This window comes from Zingiber officinale, chromosome 1A, assembly GCF_018446385.1.
Source record: "Zingiber officinale cultivar Zhangliang chromosome 1A, Zo_v1.1, whole genome shotgun sequence".
NCBI classification, from domain to species: Eukaryota; Viridiplantae; Streptophyta; class Magnoliopsida; order Zingiberales; family Zingiberaceae; genus Zingiber; species Zingiber officinale.
The window spans coordinates 178,333,798-178,346,708 of record NC_055987.1 but is presented as its reverse complement, the minus strand read 5'-3'; the positions used below and the strand labels follow the sequence as shown (position 1 = coordinate 178,346,708).

At 38.3% G+C, this 12,911-nt stretch overlaps 1 long non-coding RNA gene across 1 annotated transcript; it reads left to right on the top strand.

Annotated features, from left to right (window-relative positions):
- Positions 1-380: 380 nt before the first annotated feature.
- On the top strand, positions 381-885 carry LOC122012744. The gene is made up of 3 exons (XR_006120314.1): positions 381-408; positions 505-571; positions 847-885. It is a non-coding gene; the product is annotated as an uncharacterized LOC122012744 (long non-coding RNA).
- The last annotated feature ends 12,026 nt before the right edge of the window (positions 886-12,911 follow it).

Sequence of the window (12,911 nt, the reverse complement as noted above, 5' to 3'; positions counted from 1 at the left end):
GCCGAGAGATTTCGACCACTAACTGCCGGCTCTCGGTCCCCGATCGCGACTCGCCGACCTTTCCTTCTCCTTTTCTTCGAGCGCCGGCCACCCGCATCGCCGTCACTCCGACCCGACGCCGAGCCTAAGCACCGATGCCCTCTCCGACAGCCACCTCTCGCCACCACCGAACCTCCTCCTCTGCCTGTGCCCTAGGTTTGAGCTCACAGCCGGCCTTGCCTCCTTTTTTCTCGGAGACGCCCTATTCACGGCAGAAGCAAGCCCTAGATGAGCCCTGCCGATCTTCGGTTGCCAACCATTGGAATTTTTCCTAGCCGGCCAAACATTTCTGCCCTAGACATCACCACTGGATCCTCCTTCTTCGCCACCAACCGCCGGCAGTGAGGAGAACAGGGTGTAGCGAGTTAGGTAAGGCAAAAAGGGGTATTTGGATTTTTGATTTGGATCCTGTGCTGAATTTGTTGGTTGATAACTATGTTACTTGTCACTGTTTTCCCACAGAAGCTTCTCCGGGTCTCGACAGTAAGTTCTTCAGGATTTGAGCAGCACTGAGGCATCGGAAAAATTTGAGGTAAGGTTTAGGGTTTTTGAGCTTCGTGTATATTGATTAGGTTTATGTTGGAGATTGATAGATTGGATTAGCTTTAGATTTTTAATATCATGTTATGATTAGGGTTAAGGAACTAACCCTGGTGGACCCACTGATTTTATTTAATTAGGGTTCATTAATTTTGTTGGAAGGATTAGTTGGATCCAATTTAAATTTCTTTAATTGGATTAGAATGTAGTTTGGCTAATTGTGGTATTATAGAAATAGCTAAACTAGACATTATGTTTGATATACAGGACCTTGACGCGAGACGAGTATCTCGACGTCGGATTTGGACTGATTGGACTTTTCCTATTGGAGGCGGGTACTTTTGACTTATGTCATTTGATATGCTTAGTAATTAAATTAACACATTGTATTAATTGTGTTTCTTATCTGTTACGGTTAATCACTACCCAAATCTTACATGCTTGATTGATTGATTGGTTTTGCATCTCAGGTATATTTTACCTGTTTATACATGCTTATAGGGGTAGTGATATGCCATGCTTGACCATGTTCAGGACCTAGGTTTTATACCTTCTGTATACCTTTGGATTGTTTTGGATTCGTTGACCTTTGATGTATTTTTATATATATGTGGATTAGGTCAGGATATTCTTGTGGTTAGTGTCATGCACCATTTGCATGATTGCATGCTGTGCAATAGTCCGCTCCATTATTGTTGAGCACATCGCCAGTTACATGGATCTGCACATACCACCACTCATGGGTTAGTGGTCGATTCAGGCTGAGTGTGTTGCAGCAAGGACTCTGTTAGGCACCGTTGGTCCGCTCATGGGTAGTGTGACACAACGTGTTATCCGGCAGGGATTCCTCCCCGTATTTGAGTACCGGGAGTTGAGAGCATTGCGCTCCCCCATCTATGATTTGGGGTAGGAGGATAGGTGTACTCCGACAGCATCCCGTCCACTCGGTCACTCATCAGGAGTAGTGACGACAGAGTGCACGGTTGTCACAGCCCTACCCACTCGGCCTCACTTTTGTATGAGATGATCGACTGGCGTCAGGGGTGACCAGGACGCATCATTGGCATCATATGCATGATGCATTTATTGCTTGTGTTTGTGTTTGCTGCATTTATATGCTGCATATTGTTTGGATACCTATGTTTGACATGCATACAGGATTCCTATACCCCTCGGACTGCTCCTGGTTGGTACAGTTTTCTCCTGTTTATTTCAGATGCATTCTTATCTTTCTTATCAGGAGACTGTACGCATGATTAGTGCTAGGTGTTGTTTCTTTACTTTGCATATCAACTGTACCTGCTGAGTGTTGGACTCACCCCGCCTCCATTGTTGATATTTTCAGGTTGATGCTGTCAGGAGGGAGTTCCAGTCGCTAGTCCTCACTGCACGTAGTGCTGGTCCTGCAGACCTCCAGCTATTTGCTATCGTTTGTATTATTTTTGATTCTCACTTGACTATATTTGGATTTGGATGTTGATTACTTAGATATTATATAAGTTGTCTCGTTGATGGATTTGTTTTCGATTTTATACTACTACATGCCTGCCTGGACGGCAGAAGAGGTAAGAAAAATCGGATTTGGGCTTTACGAGTGTAGTTGAGTAGGGTTGATTTCGAGTCAGAGTATTACTATGTTGTTTATTTTATTAACTGCGTGGTTGTGACAGCCAGAGGCTGAATACTTATATAAACTGCGTGGTGATTAGTTTTATTTACTGTTATTATTCCAGCCGCCTGTGGCTGAGGTATATGGGTTATGTAGAAGTTTCAGATTGTCCGCCGTACAGGGGAGATGCTGCCAAAATTTCTTCGGACAGGGACTCCTCTGGGGCTTGACAGATGTTATGCAACCAATCAGGAACTATGCAAGACTCATTCATAAGGTCTCTTATGGAGTCCAAAATTGCTTTGAATTTATTTTCTTTAGGCTTCCTCCGCATCAAAATGTTAAATGTTCCATATTCATCTTCTGCACCTTTTTCAGCAATCTGTAACATCCATGTGATACTGTGATGTGTCCAGAGCAATTGTCACTGTACAAAGGTCACCCTTAGGTGGCTTCAAAAGAACACCTTCTTCATCATGGATTTCAGTTATTTCACATCCACGTACATATTGAAGGCCAAGCCTCTGTGGGACAGATGACTTGGCGACTTCCTCTGGACTAAGAGGTTCGAAAGAGGGCCTAATTGATAGTAAAAACAAGACATTATGTTCTTTAAGAGAATCCCATTCTGATCTGATATGTGCTCTATAACTTGCAATGCTATAAGTCACTTCAGCAATAATAGAAGCTGGTTTGACTTCCCCAATGTTAGGTTGTTTAACTTCTGTGGTTTTGAACTGCTTGATTGGAACAACCATTCTTGACCAGCCACCAAATGTAGTTATTCATACAAGTGTTTATGAATGTATACAAGTATTTATGAATGTATCTTCTATGTAGGTTATTCATAAAAAGCAAAAAGAACGAACGATGCATTATAAATATCATCACATACTGTCTCGCAAGGGTTACATTGGCTTAGAGGTTGAATTGGTAAGCTTCGAAGCATTGTATTTGTCATTTTCAAGCAAGTATTTAATATTATGTAACTAATCATTTTTGGAATTATAGAGGGAGAAAAAATTTAATTGCTGAAAATGAGGAAGTTGATAGATCGATACTTTGGCATAAAGCCCGCGAGGACAAATCTGGCAACATAACAAATATGGGGATAGCAGAAGTCGTTGAAAAAATTGTAAATATTTTTTTATCTAATTTTCATATTGTCTTGCTAAATAATATTGAAAATTTTGGATTGATTTGTTTCAATCTCATATTGTAGGATGACTTGTTGGAAAAGAAAGTCAAAGGAGAGTTCAAATCTTCTGGGATGTATGATGTGTTAATCACTGTCTTTCAAAAGGACCAGGTTTTAAACAATTGACAGTATGTATTGTGACTATGTATTTAGACAACAATTAATAATTTTTATTATTTGGATTGTGACTTCTTGTATGACATTTTCAATTTCATTAGGGTAATCTCAAACAAAATGGTGATGTTGAATGTGGATATTGTGTGATGCGGTACATGAAAGAGATAATCTTGGATGAAGATCCACAATTGGAGAGAAAGGTGAATTTCTTCTTTATGAAATATTTTCTTTATAAAATATTGAGTCATTTTTTATTGATCCTCAAACTTCTATTAATGTTTTAGTTTGCAGCATCAAAAAATAAATAGTATTTCAATCAATCTCAGTATGATGAAGTCAGAAGTGAATGGAGTGAATTCGTCTACGTCTATGTGGGTGCCTAAGTGTAGGTTATGATATAAATTTTAGACATGTATTTAGAGATTTATGTACAAAGGTTTTTGGGTTATGGTTAAACATGTCTTTTATAAATACACTTTTGGATTGTATTTGATACATATTTGTGATATATTTGTTTAATTTTGGTGGTAAAAAATATTGTGTTGTAATAAAATATTATAATATAAATTTTTATCAATTAAAATTGTTTTGCAGTAAAATATGGTCAATTACTTTGATACTATAAATAAATGATGAAGTAATACAACAAAAAAGACTCCGCTAAATTTAAATAGTGGTGTAGTTAAAGAAACTATTTACTTCACTACTGATCAAATTTATGAAGTAGTTCGTATAAATAACTTCGCTACATTGATTTTTTTGTTGTAGTAAAATATACTCTATTACTCCTATACTATGATGAAGTAATACAATAATAAATACTTCAACCAAGATAAATTATGCAGAAGTAAAATTAAACATTAGTACACCAGAATTTAAAAATTGTGAAGTTGTATACCTATTTTACTTCGTCAAACAACGAAACCTATGAAGTAATATATTATCAACTACCTCGGTTATTTTACTGGTCTTGATGAAGTAATAGAGTTTTTTTACTTCGAAAACGGTCCAATTTTACACCGATTTTGGACCAGTGATAGACTTCGGTAAACGTGTGGCGAAGTAAAAAATTGACCTTTTAATTCACGTGCGTCTACTTCGGTAATTATCTACCTATTACTTCAGATAATATCCGAAGTTTATTGTCAGTTTTCACATAGTGTGTGAGCTTGTAAGGCTTCTCCGCCTATGGTAGTTACCGTAAATGAGTGTTTTCATAGTGGAGGATGCGTGAGTGTGTGGATCCTTGGACTAGTTACCTCTTCTTGAGGTGGATACCAAGTAAATCGCTAGAGTTAGCGTTGTTGTGTTGGTTCTTGTATTTTCCGCTGCACATCATCACAAGAAGCAAGTAACGACAAGCATGAGATCGCGACTAGATATTCACCCCCCCCCCCTCTAGCTACATTTCGGTCCCAACATCTTGGATGCTCATAACTATGCTTATCTTTCAGCATTGACCAATTAGCATGAGTATTGCTCAAGAATTGTATGACCTAGCTCAAGAAAATGAGTTGCTAAAGCAACGAGTTACCAAGGCAACTTCCACGCGTACCTCTGAATGGATAAAGGAGCTAAATTCCTAGCTACAAGAAGCTCACAAGCTAGCTAAAACCGAGCGTGAGAAGGCAACCCAGTGGAAGATTGCCCTGGACGCTTTTGAAGCTCAACTTCAATTGGAAACAAGTCTCTGGGTAGAAATAAAGATGAAACTACAGGAACAAATGGCAGAGAACATGCAATTGTCCGCTCAAATATAAGAATTGAAGGCAACACACACTGTTAAATTAGCTACTAAAGAATCTGAGCTGGTAACTCAAAATGCTAAGCGGGATTCCCTGCTATCAGATCTGATGACTGCTCAAATTGAATCAATAGAAGTTCGGTCAGAGTTGGCAGCCTATCAAGCGGGAGAGGATGAATGATTCAAAACAAAGAAAAAAGCTCTATTTCTAACACAGGATTTCAGCATCCCCATCATTGGCTCCATTACTAAAGTCCTCTTTCTTGGAGCAGAAGGTGCGATGAAGCAATTAAAAGAAAGTGGATATCTAACTTTCAATTCTCTCGTCAATTTTTTGGATCATAAAAAGATAACCTGTAGTGCTCCTCTCGATCTGCTTCTAAACTTATCGTGATTCATCTTGTTCTTCTTTATTTATCTTCTTTAATGAATTAAATATTAACTTCTATTGTATGTCCTAATGTAAATTCTGGTTAAACTTATCAGATATCTTTTCTTTAAATTTTGATTGTGTAACCACTTATGGTTTTACTTAACACATGTGCACTACATTAATGATAATTTAAATCTGTCTGGGCAATAATCCAAACGGGATAGGACAAAAATGCTTAAGGCCAACCATCTAGGCAGGATGAACTATAGCGCCTAACACTTATTCACCTAAGGACGCCAATCTTTACAATCGAACAGACCGACCATAATTGAAACTTGTTCAAGTTTATTTTTGCCCAGATTTACACTTGTCCATACCTTAAGCTTTACGATAGGACAAACTGTGGCAAATATTGTTTACTCCAAACTAATCAAAATTGAACCCACTCGGCATAACTTTGTCTGGGTAAACAACAATCACGCACAAATCCATTCGGGCTTCAAGTTATTATTCCCCCGGTCAAGTTGTAAAGGCTCGTTCGAGTTTGGGATTGGCCATACTTCTAAAAGAGTTGCACAAAAACCCAAGCTCACCTCAAAAACATCACTAATAATTTGGGATGACTGTCTATCAAATCAGTTACTACTGCAAGTTTTTTATCGGTGACACGTGTGTGCACTTCATCCTAGATATACAACTTTTCATCTACTCACTACTTTATCTAACCATCCGACAGTTCATAGGTGACCCTGCCTTTTCACTATTACGATATGACAATTTAACTCAAAAAGCATTCTCGAAGAATCTGCATAAAAACTTCATGAAAAAGAGAAAAATCCTAAGGCTTTGCCCTTTTCTTCTTCTTCCTCAGATTTTTTACACTTTTCCATTCTCCTCATCTTCTTATTCACCATGGATGAAGCTCACGCATGGTGCACTCAATGTTCCTCCAACTTTACTATTGATGATGTCTATGACCTCACTCTCAACTAGGGCTTCCATCTTACATGATTATTCCTATTGGCCAAGACCGTCGTCATCTACATCCGTCAGAAAGTATTACTATTTTTATAGAACAAGTTATAATCGGCTTCGTTTACCCCTACACCCTTTCTTCATTGACACTAGCCAATATTTTGGCATTCTACTTCATCAGCTTATTCCCCAATCTCTTCACATCTTAAGCGGTGCTGTTATTATTTTTCGCTTATTCAATGTTCCTATTTTTACTCATTTGTTCCACTATTAGTTCTTCCCTCAATAAGTAGAGGACGGTCTATTTCACTTTCAGGCTTGCCCTAAGGTGATTTTGTTCAATAAAATTCTAACCCCAGAGAAATAGAGAGATAAATATTTTTTCATCCACCTTCCGAATTTTTTGCCTTGTCCCACAACTTGGCAACCAAACCTTCCTCCTATTCCTGACCTGGGTAACCTTTAGACAGACCCACGTCTTCGTCAAACTCTAACTCAACTGAGGGGTTTGAAATTTAGCTTGTCAGAATTAACTATAGAAGGCTTATCATATATTTTTGGGCTCACTCTGATGGACATTGAGCTAACTGCCTCTTTTGGTAAGAAAAAATCTTTATCTTTCTTTTAATTATTTGTTATTTTTTAACCAAAAAGTTTTTAGTCCTAATCATTCATTTATTTTCACAATGAAAGTCATTACCCTGACCTACCTTTTCAGAAATAATTGGTCGTTGGAAGATACTTTGAGTTGGATATGCGAGAATTTACTAAAGGAGGGTTGACTTGAACAAGCCTCCGCCTCTGTTGGTCTACTTCCTCCAGTAGAACCTTCTTGCGCTTCTTTTTCATGCTCTTCAAAGTCGGATATTCCTCTTATCATTAAACACAAGAGGCACCAAACAAAGGCTGCAGGCCTAGATATACTTGAACAACCCATCTCCAAACGAGATCCTTTAGCTTTGGCTGAGATCTTTTTTGCTCAAGGTAAAGAACCTAGATCTCAAAAACATAGTCACTCTTATTTTACAATTGCTATGATGAGACCGGAGTTCTTATACCTATGTCTCGTATGACCACCCCATATATCAGGCCCATCGAAATAATGCCAGCCCATATACCTATTCAACCAATTCCGTCACAAGCCCTAAGCATTTCTTCAACTATCCCTCACGCCAAATGAACTTCTGGTACAAGATCGGCAGATCATACATTTGATCGATCAATACTCGAGCAAAGTTCTAGGCCGGTTGGGCAAATATTAGAATCTTTACCCATTCAACCAACTTCCATTCATTCGCAATTGCATGAGCTTCCTCTTTCTCTTCCTTCGAGGTCTACTCCTTCAACTAGTTCCCAATGCTTTTTCAAGCAATTCTATAGGTTGTCATCCCAAAAGGGTTAGATACCACTTCTTCTTTACCTTACGGGATACTTAAGTTGAAGGGTTTATTAGCTGAGTCATGGGTATAATCATATAGACAAGCACAAGAGACCACAATTTCAGAGTGGCCGACAAGCACAACTGAACTACTACTGTAATGAGTGCATGACCAAGTTTTCTTAAATTACTTTTATGAACTATAACTTTGTCATTATTTCATTCATTTCTATGCTTCTGGACTAATTTAGGTCAATTGATTGTGGACTTGGAGCGAGCCAACAAAGTTTTGAAGGATCGCGTGGAAGAACTAGAGGTCACTTCTACTATTCCTAGCAATGAGATGACCAACTTGCAAGGAAAAATAGAGGAACAAGCTAGGCTCAATTTTAGTATGGAAAAGACTTTGCAAGAATACAAACAATTAATGAAGTCTCAGTAGATGGACAAGTAGAAATTAGAATTTTTGCTACAAAGAAGCGAGTCCATGCTTCGGGTAGAATGAGCGATGAAAGATAAAGTCATTTCCGACCTAACTCATAAAACTACTCTGCTAGAAGAGTTAAGGCTTTCACTTGCATCCAGATCCCCTTAACTAATCCAAGAACTATCCATGAAGAACTTCTTGCTATTGAAGCAATAGATGGAGTTGAATACATGAGAACCCCAGGTAGAATCCATGCAGGTCTAGTTGAACACTACAAAGGCTAAAGCAAATTAAATGCTACCCGAACTGAGCTATCCATTTATAAAGATGGAGAGAAGGACACCTTGAGGTTGGGAGGAGAGCTTATTTAAATTCTATTGACTTTAAAAGAGAACTAGCACAACGACTCGCCGGAACACTTAACCATTCCATCGAAAGGGTTGTCCAACAATTACGAGAAGGCGACTATCTACCGACAAATCCTCCCCAACAAGCTATTGACCAACATCGACTTCTCAACGAGCTCCTAGGGGATCTCTTGAGTAGATTCGATTAACACTTTTATATTATGTACCTTAGTGTATATTTGAATACAATCCTTAGAAAAAATTGAAACTATCTGCCAAGGTGTGCTGAAATGTATTCTTAAGATGTGATAAAATAAGCATTGAGCATATCTTCAGAACCACTAGTAAATTTATAAAGTAACTTCCATGTACCCTTGTCATGTAGTATACATCAGGATGCACATTAAACCAGCCGAGGTAATATCACCGAATGGAATAGTCCAACCAAATAAATAAATTACTATCTTTAAAGAAACTTGCAATAATTGATTGCTAGATTGAGTAATAAGCTTGGCCCCGACATAATGCTAAGCAAAATAATTAGATCGAATAAAGAAAATTCACCAATAATATATGCTTGCTTGTAACCTGGCCCACTACAACTTAAGGGCTTAGGATAAACCAACTACAAATTTATAGTCGTGAGAGCATGCTCACTTATAATTTGACTGAACGGCTTGAGAATTTATGATATTTTGGTCTTAATCAACAGTTTCTGTGAGATCGATATTTTATTTCTTGATGACAACAGTGCACTTGCGGATTGTACACATCAGAAATCTACATATCCACCTGTGTCTTCAGGTGGAACTCCATGTGATTTTTCCAATAACTAAAGGTGTCTCCGGTGAAGAGCAGGGGGCGGGCTATACTATAGCCTTCTTGATGTGCCATTTAGAATCTTGCAAAAAATAATGAAATGCTCCAAGACTTGGTCTTGGGTTTAGTAGTGCAAGAAGAATAAAAAATTATGAAAAAAAAATAGCTCAAGTGGTGTTGTACTAATTTCGAATAATTTTTAAAAATAAAAAAATATCAAAAGAGACGATTGCACCAATTCGGACTTAAGGCGAAAATCTGAAAATGAAAAATCAAAAAAAGCATTTATAAATCGAACAATAGTTTCACAAATTCAGAGTGACCCTACTTTAATACCAATTGTTGGATCAAGAAAAGTGCTCGAGGGGGGGGGGTGTGAATAGCATGCTTAATACATGTTTATAAATCATTTGAAAAACCACAAAGTTGTGCAGTGGAATTTAAAAGGCAATTAAGAACACAGTGATTTTACTTGATTCGCAACCTCGTGGCTACTACTCCAAGGCTCACAGTCAGTTAAACTATTTTTGTTAGGCAATCACTATCAATCCTTCTTCTTTTACAAATATGGGGTTTGGTAACAAACCTACTGTGATTTTAGCACTGAAAAAAAAAATTGAATAGAAATACAACAACTAAACGTTACTCAAAAGGTAGGCGCGTTTGAGCTCATAACGGTGTTGTGTCATTGTTGCTTCGTTGACGTTTGATTGCAACAGTGTATTGTTGTTTCTAATACGTAATGGAGTGCTTGAAGCGAGGAATGAATGAGTGAAGAAGGCTTTGATCGACTCCTTTTATTGCTTGATCCAATTGCCTCTATCGGTTTGAGGCACTTGGATCGGCCTGTATCCGATTCGATCCCATTGTTGTGATAAGTTTTTTTGTCCAGACACCTAGATGTGATAGAGGCACTTGGATAGTCCAAGAACCTAGATTTTATTTTCCAACTTGCTTCATTAGTTAGCTTCCTGCATCACAGTGTTAGTACAAAACATAAACATAATTATGATTGACAACTCTGAGTTGTCCGGTCTCAACTGTAGATCTCCCATGAGATCTTAGGTTGGGCTGACGCTTACTGCTCTCTTTTCGAGAGCACGTCCTCATCACTCCACCCGAGAGAGTTTACCTGATGTCAAGTTTGGTCCACCCGACCTATTTGGACTTTTGCTCAACTCAACCTTGACCGTCGGGGCTTTTTGCTAGACTTTCGGCCCTCGACCTATCTAGACTTTCGCCTAGCATCCTTGATCCCAGCACTTCCCACCCGATGTCCTCAATTTGTCAAGACTTCCGCCTAGTCCCTCCAACCAAGACTTCCTTGTCTAGCCGCAGTTAAGACTTCCTTTGTCTAGCCTCAACTAGCACTTTCCTGCAAGCTCAATCAATATATTAGAAAACCACAAGACTTAACTGAACTTATTGCCAAGATCAAAACCTCAAGTTTGATCGTATAATGAACATGCATCAACATGCCTCCCTTAATTTATCCTCTTTTAAAAGTGTGGAATCACCATTAAGAGACTGTTAAAGTAACCACTTCACATTTTTCTCCAATAAAGTATGGATTGTTGTTGAGGCTAAGGGGTAAATAGTTGGTCGCTTATTTGCTTGTTTATTTATACAGTCAAAAATATAGTATGCAATAGAAATACAAAAATAATTAAAGAAAGCAACATAAAGAAGTCTAATACGAATTCTTTAAGTTTTTTAGAACCCTTAATTCCTATTTTACAACCTATGACGTGAGTCCATCCTCGTGATCCACTGCATTTTTCCTTTCGAAAAAGTCAAGAAACCTCTTACACTCTTCTTATAAGATTTGAGATTATGAACAAAGAAGAGTAAAACAAACAGAACACGAGAACTGAGACAAGGATGAAAAGATTAAGCACTTTCAATTGCTTTTCACATTTGTTCCATGTCCCAAATTTATAGAAAACTCTTTTAGCTTACTTTTAGTTGTCAATCTACTTTGTAGAATCAGATCAATCGATTAATTGATGTTTTCAGTCAGCTGCTGGCTTGATTTTTCAACTGATCCATTCTTCCAGTCGATTGCTAACTTAATTTCATCAACCTTCTTTACCACAATGATAACCTCAATTGAATCAACGTTAGTATCAGTCAAATGAATCTATATATGACATGAATTTGGTATATGAATCCTAAGATTAAAAAAAAGGAAAGAAATTATATATATATATATATATATATATATATATATATAGTTTTGTTCCGTAGTTTTGTTCTGCTGCGGAACAAAACTTGTGGAACGGTGTGGGCCGCCCTCGTGGGAGCTGTCGCATCATAAGTTTTTAGCGTTTTCTTCTCCTGCCTAAGCCCTAACGTGAACAATAACCTCTCCCTCGCCCTTTTTCTCGCTTCCGCCATGAGCAGATCAGAAGACTCCACCGTGTCGAGAGCTTCCCTCCCTCACAAGTTCTGCCTTCGGTCGACGCCCTCGCGGCCCTTCATCTCGGCTTCCCTCCTTCTCGCGTCCGCCGCCCTCACTCGTCGACCCAACGAGTCTAGGGTTTCAGGTGCCGCCCTCACTCCGCATTGCCTCGCTAGCACAAGACTCCTTGCCAGACTCCTCGTCGTGCCCTCCCTCGTCCCGACAAGGCTTACAAACAGGTTGTGAGCCTCGGCGAGACGGAGCTAGGGTTCCCGTCCCTCTCTTTTCATAGCCATCCTCGTCCAGAAGCCGTCGGCATATCTAGGGTTTCAAGCGCCACCCTCACTTGTTGACCCAACGAATCTAGGGTTTCTCTCAACGCGACGAACTTCATTGCAAGTAAAACCTCTTTTTTTCGGTCTTATGGTTTTGTTCAAATTGACTCATCAAATTAGATTTGGATAGTATTTTGTTCAAGTAATGTTTTTAATTGAACTTGCAGTTTTGATTTTACAAGAAGTGCATGATCAATGTGATTTGTTTTTGTTTCTATTTATGTTGTAATTTGCAATATCAGTGTGATTAAGAAGTGCATATACAATTCTTTCTATAGTTATATTCTAGTAGCGCTTTAAGTTGCAATCATTTCCTTGGAATGCTCCATATATTATCATTCGAATACCATCTATATTTTTCATTATTTATGCAAACTGTTATTGTTTAGTAATGTTTTTAATTGAACTTGCAGTTTTGATTTTATAAGAAATCAGTTATGGTTTTATCTAATTATTTATTGTCAATTATAATACAAGGGTGCCTAGAAATGGAAGAAAATAGAGTTGATGATCAAGAATACATTCCCCAAGCTTCAGATGATCGAAAGCCACAAATTGGAATGGAATTCTCATCACTAGATGATGCATATTAGTTCTACAACCAATATG